This window comes from Nelumbo nucifera, chromosome 3 (assembly GCF_055504915.1).
Source record: "Nelumbo nucifera cultivar China Antique chromosome 3, China Antique-T2T, whole genome shotgun sequence".
NCBI classification, from domain to species: domain Eukaryota; kingdom Viridiplantae; phylum Streptophyta; class Magnoliopsida; order Proteales; family Nelumbonaceae; genus Nelumbo; species Nelumbo nucifera.
Window position 1 is genome coordinate 5,783,692 of NC_142651.1, and position 11,730 is coordinate 5,795,421.

Genomic DNA, 11,730 nt, shown 5'->3' on the forward strand with positions numbered 1-11,730 from the left:
ATTATCATTGAGAGATGTTTTCAATACACCGCGAGAATATGTTGTGGAACGTTATGGGGGGCTGATTTGATCTCTGATCCAAAGTCATCTCTCCTTTCCTCAGTTTCTCTCAATAATTAGCATTTGACTAGCTAGTCTCACGAGGATACCCTTCCGGGGCCCTAATGGTCAGAATTTAGGAGTGAAAATTCATGCCTTAGGGGGTGGGGGTTATGGATTGGGGAATGAGCTACTTCAAAATACATAAAATAAAGGCCCCGTTTGGCCTGATTTTTCACACGGGCTTTCAGCTTTTTAGAATTCTGGCAGTTTGGTTTTCAATCTTTTCCCATTTGGTTGGGGGAAGATCTTTCTACCAAAAGATCATGCTCCAAAAAAATATGAGAAGTTTGATTCGAGCTTATTTTGGGAAACTAGAAGTGGAGTTTTTTTGTCTTTTTTCACCTATTCAAGTCTCGTCTCTATGTAGAAAGACATGCCTCCAACCAAACGATCTTTGGGCTGTCAAAATTGTTAGGTAAAAGCTCACTGTGTCTTTTGGCCATCAAATTTTCTAGAAAATCTTTCAAAAAAGACTTGTCAAACAACACCTTAGGGAGTAGGGATGTTTCGACAACAATGTTGATTTTTGTTTTTGAAAACAAAAAGGGTAAAATACTTATAATATACCTTGAGTTTTTATAAATTGACATAAATATATTCTGAGTTTTTCAAATAGATTTAAATATACCTTGTAGCCAAAAAGAATTTTCTTTTTTACTCTTCATCATTCTTCAAATTTTAAAAGAGAATCTAATTCTCAACTCTCTCTATAAATTGGGCCATGAAAAATTCTGAAACAATGGAATATTACATGTCAAAGAATACAAAAGAATAGACGATTTTTATCATCTTTTCTTGAATCTTGTATTTGCAAAATAACTGTCACCCATGGCTAGAAAAGCAGAGCCCATCTGTGCTTCTAGAAAGTGATAATTAACGAAATAAATTGGTGTCTGTTTGGCATTGATGCCATTGCTCTAGAAAACGGTGACACATCAGTGCCACGTTGGAAAAAATGATGCTCTAGGAAACACCTGTTTGTTTGAAGCCATTTTTTTCCATAAAAAACGGTGCTCTAAGCCACACCTTGGAAATTGGGAAGGTGTGGCTTAGAGCAACACCGAATTTGGCGTTTCCTGGTGTTGCAGCTCATTGCTGCCAACAGGGACATGAGGTGGTAGTGACAGGGACAAGACATGGCACTGAGTAATAGGTACCAATGCTGAAAACGTTTCCTAGAGCATTGGTACCAAACAGAAAACATTGTTGTTGCTCCAGGAAATGTCTTACCTGGCAGGCTAGTAGCAGCCATTCCAAACAAAAAAAGACAACGTTTTCTCAAAAAATGGTGCTTCCAACCCACATATCAACAACACTGTTTTCTGAAAAAAAGGTGCTATATCTGCAGCATCAATGCCAAACATATACTTGATGTATGGAAATTTAACCAATGGATGGTTTTGATAGACCTCAGATCCATTATCACCCTGTTTTTAACTATTAGAAAGTTTATTACACATTAACCAACCACCAAAAGAAAAATTATGTATCGGAGCATGAGCCACTGGTTACAGGTACCTCTACACATTCAAAGTAGTTGAAAGCGTCTATAGATTAGGAAATAAATTAGGACAAGCCTATGCTTTCAAAGTCATATCGGGACTGTTTAAAATAAGTTGAAGCAAATGGGTATCACCTAATAAAATGTAAAACCTTGAAAACTACAAAAACTTGAAGCGATAGATGATACATTGAGAAATTAGCTTCTATTCTTTTCAAAGGGTAAAATAGGAGTTTTAAAATATTAGGTTCATAAAAGGGAAAAGGAAATGAGGATAGGTTTAAGTCAGTGGGGTCAGCCGATAAGGTATATTTTAAGACTATTTGAAAAACTGAACGTATGCTTAAGTCAAATTATAAAAACTTAGGATATGTTTAATCTTTAACCCAAACAAAAACAAGAGTGACATTGCTCCACAACATGGTTGGAACTGATGAAGGGGAATTTGGCCCGACCTTGCAATCACCCGACACGTGGCAAAAACAAGCAATTCGGGACAGTAGAGCGCCCGAAGCGAACACCGAAAGCAAGTCCAAGCTCACTACTAAGCCCGAACTCCAGACCACTCTACTAGGAGCCCGAGCTCCCTACCAAGAGTCCGAGCTCCCTACTGGGAGTCCGAGCTCCCTACTGGGAGTCCGAGCTCCCTATTAAGAGTCCGAGCTCCCTATTAAGAACCCGAGCTCCCTACTGGGAGTCCGAGCTCCCTATTAAGAGTCCGAGCTCCCTACTGAGAACCCGAGCTCCCTGCAAGGAGCACGAACTATATTGGGCCCCAAAGCCTCGCGAAGCTGTGACCCGAGCTGGCCCATGGTAGCTCGGAACACTCCCCAAACCGAACTCAAGACATCTCGCTCACTCCAACACTTCGCTTTCGAAACACCAGGCTGACCAAACGTACCTGACGCCAAGGACGTCCGTATCCAAGGGCGACGCACCTGACTGATTTGGGATCCGACGCCTGACAGCCGCACTTCAAACGGCCTCCTGCTACCGCCACCTGCCACCGTCGTTACTAGCCGCAGAGACGGCTCCGACAAAAGGAGCAGTGGCGGTTCTGTCCAGCCAGAGGAAATGACATCCGAACTGGCAGGAGTTCAGAAGTAATCATGCCCGATCTGACGGAAGCCTGGAAGTGAGTGCGCGAGGTGGTTATAAAAGGCTCCTACCCCCCAGGAACGAGGTATGCTAACTTTTGCGCTATCTGGTCAATCTTGCCTTTGAAAGACTCTAACTTGAGCTTCGGAGCCCTTACGCTGGGTTCTCCCCGGAGCTTCTCTTTTCCCTCCGTTTCAGGTCCCTGCCACCCGGTTCAGAGGCAAGATCGTTGACAGCTAAGATCGGCCGGATTGTGCACCATCAATTGGCGCCGTCTATGGGAACGCTTCAAAAGGCCTCCCTCCAAAACTTTCATACCCCTTTCTTCTTCTTTGAAAAACTCAATACTCATAGCCTCCTCCAGCAACGCCGGACGCGGCACAGAGACAAACACCACTGGGGAACAGCCTCAAGTTCCTGTGGTGTGTGTTGGGCAGTTCACCATCCCCCTCTCGGTGGACGGAATTCCCAATCTGAATACGCCACAAGCAGTGGCGCCTGTAAACCTACCTGCCGCAAACATCCCCTTTCCCCTCCCCATCGAAACTACCTTCACTGAACCAACCGCCGTCCCCCTGGAAGCTAGCCAAAATCGGTTGGACGACCTAATGCAGTGCATGCGGGCAATGCAAGCCCAGATGCAACAATTCCAGCAACACCAGCTTCACCAGCACCAAGTGTTGCACAACCTCTCCCAGTATCACTATCAACAGCAATTCCCCCAACTGCCACCGAACCAACCATTACTTCCACCTCGCCACCCTGCTCTGAAGCCGGTCAAGGCCTCTCCGTAGGATGGACGCCTCCACCAAGGAAAGGCCTCCAGGCCCCAGATCCCCCAAACAGCCAGGCCTCGTCCCCAGGCCGGAGAGAGAGAAAAGTCATCCCCGCCTCGCAGGTCGCAGGCGGGTCGGGAACCACGCCCGCGAGAGCGGCACCTCGGGGCTCCAAACCGGAGTTCCCACTCGTGGAAAACCAATTCGGCGCACTGGCAGCAGCGGACTACCAGCACTTCGGGCCCATTGAGCTCGGCAACACGGAGGCCAGCAGCGCCAATACAAGGCCCACTTAGCAGCGAAGGCGCCGTCGAGGTCGACGAACCGCCACCCGCGTCCTGTCAGAGCTCAGAGGCAAAGGCGAGACGAGCTCGGACGAGGTAGGAGTTGCCCCGATTCTCTCAGTTCCTTCCCCCCTCGCGTCAGAACTCCTGGCAGTCCCCTTGCCCAGAGATTTCAAGCTCCCGCCTCTAGACAAGTATGACGGGTCCTTCGACCCCAACGACCACGTTGACGCTTTCCAGTCCCAAATGCACCTCGCCAGAGCCATCGAATCATGCATGTGTGTGGCTTTCACCATCACCCTCAAAGGTGTAGCCCGCACTTGGTACAGGAACCTGGCCCTCGGATCGATAAAGTGTTGGGCTCAGTTCGTGCAGGTCTTCACTGCACACTTTATCACCAACAAACGGTGCCCCCGAGCAGAGGAAAGCATCTTCGGGGTAGTCCAAAGGGAAGGAGAACCCATACGGGGCTACATCAAACGATTCAATGAAGCATGCTTACAGATACCGCGGTTAGACCCCGCGGTGCAGCTCACTGCAGCAAAAAGAGGGGTGACGCACAAGGAGTTTAAATGGCACATGGTAGCCAACCAGCCCGCGACCGTGGCCGAGTTCCTCAAGCTCGCGGACAAGTTCATGAGGACGGAGGAGGAAATCAACCAACGAACCGAAGGCGGAAACGAGAAAAGAAAGAGGGATGGCGAGCCCTCTAACTCAGCCGACCGAAAAAACCCGGCCCGGGACCCAAAACTGAACCAGTCGTTCCGAGCTCCCCTGCCAGTTCGGACGGATTACACGCCACTGAACACGAGGCGGACCGAGATCTTAATGACGATTAAGGACGCCCCGTACGTGAAATGGCCACCTCGCCTAAAGGGAAATGCGAACGAAAGAAACAAGAATTTGTATTGTAGTTTCCATAGGGACCATGGTCACAGTACCGAGCAGTGCAATAACCTCCGAGACGAAATAGAGGGGCTCATCCGTCGCGGATACTTAAGAAACTTTGTACAGCGCAACAATAATAGCAATAAAGCGGATCGGCCGGGCGAGCACGAAAATGACGCCCCCGAAACTAGCAGCAGGCTAGCCGAACTGATGCAGCGACAGCCTCCGGAAGAGAGGCCAATTCGGGGAACCATCCATGTAATTGTGGGAGGTTCGGTGGTAGCAGGGTGTACATCGGTGGCAGCCCAGACTTCAGTTCGCGAAGCAGTCCTCGAGGAGCGGAACCCTCCGAAAAGGCCAAAGACCGAAAAGCCAATCCTCTTCACAGAAGACGACGCGCGAGGAGTTCGCTACCCTCACGATGACGCGCTTGTCATCAAACTAAGGATCAGCGACTTCGAGGTTAGGCGCGTACTCGTAGATTCGGGCAGCTCGGCGGACATCCTCTTCAAATCGGCGTTTGATCGGCTACAGCTGCCGAGGAGCGAACTAAAGCCCGCAAGCACTCCCCTGGTGGGCTTCAGCAGAGAGGAAGTCAGGCCCCTTGGAAAAATAACGGTGCCTGTGGAAGTCGGCATGTGGCCTTGTGCGGTCATACTCAACCACGACTTCCGGGTGGTCGCGACCCCCTCCCCATACAATGCCATAATAGGGCGGCCAATCACGCATATCCTGCGGGCGGTGGTCTCCACCTACTATTTGGCCATGAAGTTCCCTACGGACTTCGGTGTGGGGGTAGCGCGGGGCGACCAGCTCGAGTCCCGCAAGTGCTACGTTGCTGCCCTAAAGGGAAAGACCAAGGCGGCCGGCGACCTCGATCTGGAGCGACCCGCGGAACAAGGCGAAGAACGAGCCTCGCCCACAGAAGAAACAGTCGCGATCCCAACCTCGCCTACGGACCCAGCTCGCGCACTCCAGATTGGCGCTTCCGTCAAAGAACCCCTACGAACCGAACTAGTAAGTTTTTTACTCCAAAATTTAGATATTTTTGCATGGTCCGCGGCCGATATGCCCGGTATTGACCCTGGTCTTATAACTCACAAACTTAACACTGACCCTTTAGTCAGACCTGTTAGACAGAAGAAACGGAACTTAGCCCCAGAGCGCTGGAAAGCGGTCGACGAGGAAGTCGAGAAGCTCCTCGCGGCAGACTTCATAAGCGAAGTCCATTACCCGAGCTGGGTGGCCAACCTTGTGCTGGTGAAAAAGGCGAACGGCAAGTGGCGCATGTGCGTCGACTACACCGACCTGAACCGAGCTTGCCCAAAAGACTGCTTCCCCCTTCCTAGGATCGACCGCCTAGTGGATGCGACCTCGGGACATGAATTGCTAAGCTTCCTGGATGCCTACTCAGGCTACAACCAAATCCGGATGGACCAGTCCGACGAGGAAAAAACCAGCTTCATAACCGAGTTCGGTCTATACTGTTACAAGGTCATGCCCTTCGGGTTAAAAAATGCCAGGGCGACCTTCCAAAGACTTGTAAATAGGCTGTTTCGGCCCCTGATCGGCACAAAGATAGAGTGTTATGTAGACGACATGGTCGTCAAGACACGGTTTTCACAAGAACTAATAAAAGACTTGGACTCTATCTTCCAAATCCTGCGTCAGTTTAGCATGAAATTGAACCCCAACAAATGTGTCTTTGACGTCACCTCGGGCAAATTCCTAGGCTACGTTGTCAATCGACGCGGTATCGAGGCCAACCCGGACAAGATAAAAGCCATCCTAGATATGAGACCACCTCGAAAAATAAAAGAAGTCCAGAGGCTAAACGGCCGCATAGCCGCTCTAAACCGCTTCATGTCCAAGTCGGCAGATCGTTGCCTACCCTTCTTCAAAGCAATCAAAGGCAAAGGGTTCGAATGGACCCAAGACTGCCAGCTCGCGTTTGACGAGCTAAAAGTTTACCTCGCCAGTGTGCCAACCTTAGCTCGGCCTGAGGAAGGCGAAGTCTTAGAACTGTACCTCTTGGCTAGTGACGAGGTGGTCAGTTCGGTACTAGTAAAGGAGGCAGACCGGGTCCAACGACCCATATATTATGTTAGTAAAATCTTGCAGGGAGCAGAAACAAGGTACCCGCAGATAGAAAAGCTAGCGTACGCAATGGTGGTAGCTGCACGGAAACTCCGCCCGTACTTCCAGGCTCACACCATCATCGTCCTGACCGACAAACCTCTGAGACAAGTTTTACTCAAACCCGAGGTTTCCGGCCGGCTGACGAAGTGGGCCATCGAACTCAGCGAGTATGATCTCCAGTACAAGCCAAGAACTGCCATTAAGGCCCAAGCCTTGGCAGATTTTATCGCAGAATGCATGTTTAGCCTCGAAGCCCCTGAGCCGGTCGAGCCCGAGATCCCCAGTTCGGGCGAACTCGGAGCTCCCAAGCCAAACGAGTCCGAACCCCGTGAAGTAGCAGCCAGTGTGGCATCCCTCCTGGTTAGACCAAGTGCAAACTGGGATGAGGAGCCCTGGATTCTTCACGTAGATGGCTCCTCGAACCAACAAGGCAGCGGGGCTGGAATAGTGCTACGCGGCCCGAGCGAAACAAAACTAGAATACGCACTACGCTTTGAGTTCGCGGCATTCAACAACGAGGCGTAGTACGAGGCACTGATAGCCGGGCTAAACCTAGCGCACAAGGTTGGAGCAAAGCACATGGTTATCTGCAGTGATTCCCAGCTCGTGGTCAACCAAGTTACAGGCGAATACGAAGCGCGCGAGCTCACAATGATTGCATATTTGGCAAAAGTAAAGGAGGCTCTGCTCAACTTCCAGTCACACTTCATCAAGCAAATCCCGAGGTCAGAGAACGCTGAGGCCGACGCCCTGTCCCGTCTAGTTAGCACGAGCCACAACGCCAGGAGAACCGTGTACGTAGAGGACTTACCTCGGCCCAGCATTCTCGGTGGGGCAGAAGAGGTCGCTCCCGTCACTGAAGCAGAGCCGAGCTGGATCGACCCACTCGCGAGCTTCCTGCTAGACGGAACCCTCCCCACGGACCGCAACGCAGCCAAGAGGGTGCAGCGCCAGGCAGCCAAATACGTCATGATAGACAAATGGTTGTACCGACGATCCTACACGCTCCCCTACTTGCGATGCTTGCGCCCAGCCGAAGCCGAGCTGGTACTCCGCGACACCCATGAAGGCTTGTGCGGCGAACACCTGGGGGGCAGAGCCCTCGCCCAAAAAGCACTTCGACAAGGATACTACTGGCCAACGATGAAGACAGAGGCAATCGAGCTCGTCAGAAAATGCGACAAGTGTCAGAAGCATGCCAGCATCCACCATCAACCCGCTGCCGACCTCAAATACCTCACCAGCCCATGGCCCTTCGCCCAATGGGGCATCGACCTCCTGGGGCCATTCCCACCAACGACAAGCGGGAGAAAATTCCTAGTGGTGGCAGTAGATTACTTCACAAAGTGGATATAAGCTGAACCCCTGGCAATAGTTACAGCCCGAAACATACAGAACTTCTTTTGGAAGAACATTGTATGTCGCTTCGGGCTACCTCGGGTACTGATCTCCGACAACGGTAAACAGTTCGAAGATATCAAGTTCCAAGAATGGTGCCAAAGTATGGGAATCAGTCAGAACTTCACGTCGGTCGCGCACCCGCAGGCAAATGGCCAAACAGAAGTAATGAACAGAGCCATCCTCCGCGGACTGAAAGCACGATTAGACCGAGCCAAAGGTTTGTGGGCAGAAGAACTACCAAGTGTTCTATGGGCTCACCGAACCACGGAAAAAACCGCCACAAGAGAGACCCCCTTTAACCTCACCTATGGCACCGAGGCGGTGATCTCGGCGGAAATCGAAGTGCCTACGTTACGACTAGAAGCGTACGACGAACAGACTAACGAGGACGAGTTACGCACCAACCTCGACCTACTGGACGAAGTGAGAGACCTCGCGCACATTCGAACTGCGGCCTACCAACAAAAGGTAGCTCGGTATTATAACGCAAGAGTAAAGAAGAGGAACTTCCGCGCGGGCGACCTGGTTCTCCGTAAGGTCATGGTGCCCGAACCCGGTGTAGGGAAACTTGGACCAAACTGGGAAGGACCCTACAGAGTGATGAAAGCACTCGGTGGGGGAGCATACGAGCTCGAAACCCTAGAAGGAAAACAAGTACCCCGAGCATGGAACGTCGTCAACTTAAGAAGATACTACCTATAAACCACAAAAGCAAGTACCCCGAAGCCTAGGTAGAAAACGAACTGGACCGAAATGGTCAGTTCGGCAAAAAACGCAGCTCGAAGACAACCAGAAACAAAAAGCCATTTCATGTCAGAAAATGAACTGAAGGACCGAAATGGTCAGTTCGGCAAAAAACGCAGCTCAAAGACAGGACAACCAGCACTTGAACAAAAAGCCATTTCACTTCAGAATAGATGTGTACATTCAAAAAAAAAAAAAAGCCACTTCGACAACACCATAATAGATGTGTACATTACAAGCCAGGGGCTACTTCATCATTATCAGAAGCCACTTCGACAACACCCGAAGGACCTGCCTCCCCCTCGGAGTCCGGTTCGGCATCCGCAGCATTAGCCATCTCTTGAGTAATGCGCGAAGTGGATATGGCGCTGGTATCAAGCTCGGGGTACGTATTCCGGATCATCCACCGGCTTAGCTTGAAACCCCTCCTGTAGTAGTCCACCATCAGATCATCGAAACCCGGCGAAACAATATAATCACTGACAGCTTTCTTCTTCGCGTCTTCGATGCCTTGAGAGAAGATCTGAGTCCTCTCCCTGATATCCTCCTGAAGATTCTCGACCTGGTGCTCCAGGTCCAGCTTCAATTCCGCCATATGCTTCACCACCACTCCCATAGCCTCGGCATCTCTATGAGACCTCGCCTGCCTAGACCGCGCGAGGTGAGCAGCAACCTCGGCAGCACGAGCAGCCTCCTCAGCAGTTCGAGCAGCCTCCTCGGCAGCTCGCACCTGCCTCGAGCATCTCTCCACCTAGTTCGCTAAGGCGTGAATAGAAGAGTTCACCTATCAAAGGAAAACGGGATCAAAGGAACGAATAGAAGAATAAAAGCCGAAGAACTCTAAAGAAGGGAGCACTTACCACCATAGCATGAGTAACGGCACGACAGGCCACTTGGTGCAGAGGGAGCTCGGTCCACGCCGCAACTTCCTCGGGAAACATCGCCTCCTTACTCCGTTGAAGAGCATGAACAGGCGACAGCACGCTCCTGAAGCCCCCCGGGGCCTCCGAGCACGACGGCCCAGCTCGCGTATGGGCAGACTCGGAGTAAGCGGGAGCCCCTATGTGTGTGGTTTCAGCATAAGGAGCCCCCGTCGGCTCCTGCATAGGAGGAACCATCTTGGGCTCCTCCGCCGGATAGTCCGGCACCTGGGATGGTTCGGCGCGAGCTCGCTTAGCCACCCATTTTCTCCTCTTCATGCCCTGGAACAAGTGCCCACCTCGGGTCCCTCGAGAGTCCATCATACCTGCGAAAAGGAGTTCGGCATCAGTAAGACACGTAAAAGAAGAGCAAGACAGGATCGCTAGGGAAAGAACCTACCCGAACTCAGGCCCGCAGCAATAAGCTTGGCCTCCGTCAGATACCGTTGACACTCCAGCCCAAGCCGCGCCCATTGCCGGAGGCCCTTCGCCGTCTCCTTATCGAGTGAAACGCCGGAGTTGGGAGCGGCCATCCCCCAGCCGGTCTGAAACGGCCACCCCAGCGCACTTCGCACCCCAAAATAGTCCCGCTTCCACGCCGGGACCTTATTAGGGAGTCCGTGTAAGAGCTTGAAGCCTTGGCGAGGAGACAGGTAGTATGCCCGCCTACGCCCAGGAAGGGGACCCGCTTGCTTTTTCAGCATTAAAATAGAGGAGAAAATCTCCAGATCCAAAGGAAAGTTCTCGTCACAAAATAAGGAGATCGTCCCCACTAAATTCCTAATGGAGTTCGGGTGAAGCTGGCCGACCGTCACACCGAAGTGGTTTAGAACCTCGACGAGAAGAGGATGAAAGGGCAGTCACAGCCCCGCAGCAAGCTGTTCCCGGAAAATCACGATCTCATCAGGACCGTGTTCCCAAGGGAAGCTACCCGTAGGGATGAAGTAGGCATGCTCCCCGGGCAAGTCGTAGTAGTCTATGAGGGATTGAAGTCCCTCAGGCGTCATAGTCGAAGGGTCGAACTGATCTACAACCCGGCCACGACGGGAGGTGGACGCCGACCTACCCGAAGCACCTCGGGCTGTAGGCTCAACCCCTTCCTCGGGACCTACATCGGGCTCACTTGAACTACCGGGGGACGCAAATTGGTTCGTAGAATCTACATCAGACCCGCTTGAACAATCTGAACCCTCCGAACTAGACATCAGAGAATGGAACGAGATTCCAAAAGCACTCACCCGGGAAGAAGACTGAAGTAGACTCGAACAAGCAAGGAACCTGGGACGCGAGCTGAAGAGCCTGGACGCGAACTGAAACTTAGGCGTGAGCTCAAGAGGTACAACAGTAGCAAGGACGCCCCCCCCCCCCCCCCCCGCGCGCTATTTATATCCACAGCGGCCGGAAAGCGACGGCCTGGATCGAAGCCAATCCAACGGCCCACAGCCGCGCTAAACCGCACGTCTTCCGAGGCCAATCAGCGTACGTCTTTCCGAAACTGTCGAGGCGTCGCGCACGTCTTGTCAGAGGACGGGTGTCAGTACGCACCTTCTCGAAACTGACGGGGAGTCGGCGCACGTCTCCTCGCAGTAAAAGCATCTACAGCTCAACTCTCGAACGACTGCCGTCACGTCTCCCAAACGCACGCCCTTTTTTGAAAATCAAATTAAAGCGAGCGCCCTCAGCATGGACCAAAACCCTTCTTCTACCTTACGAACTCCCCGCGCCAAGACAGGACCCTTGTCACAGGGAGTGGGGGCAATTGATGAAGGGGAATTTGGCCCGACCTCGCAATCACCTGACACGTGGCAAAAACAAGCAACTCGGGACAGTAGAGCGCCCAAAGCGAACACCGAAAGCAAGTCCAAGCTCACTACTGA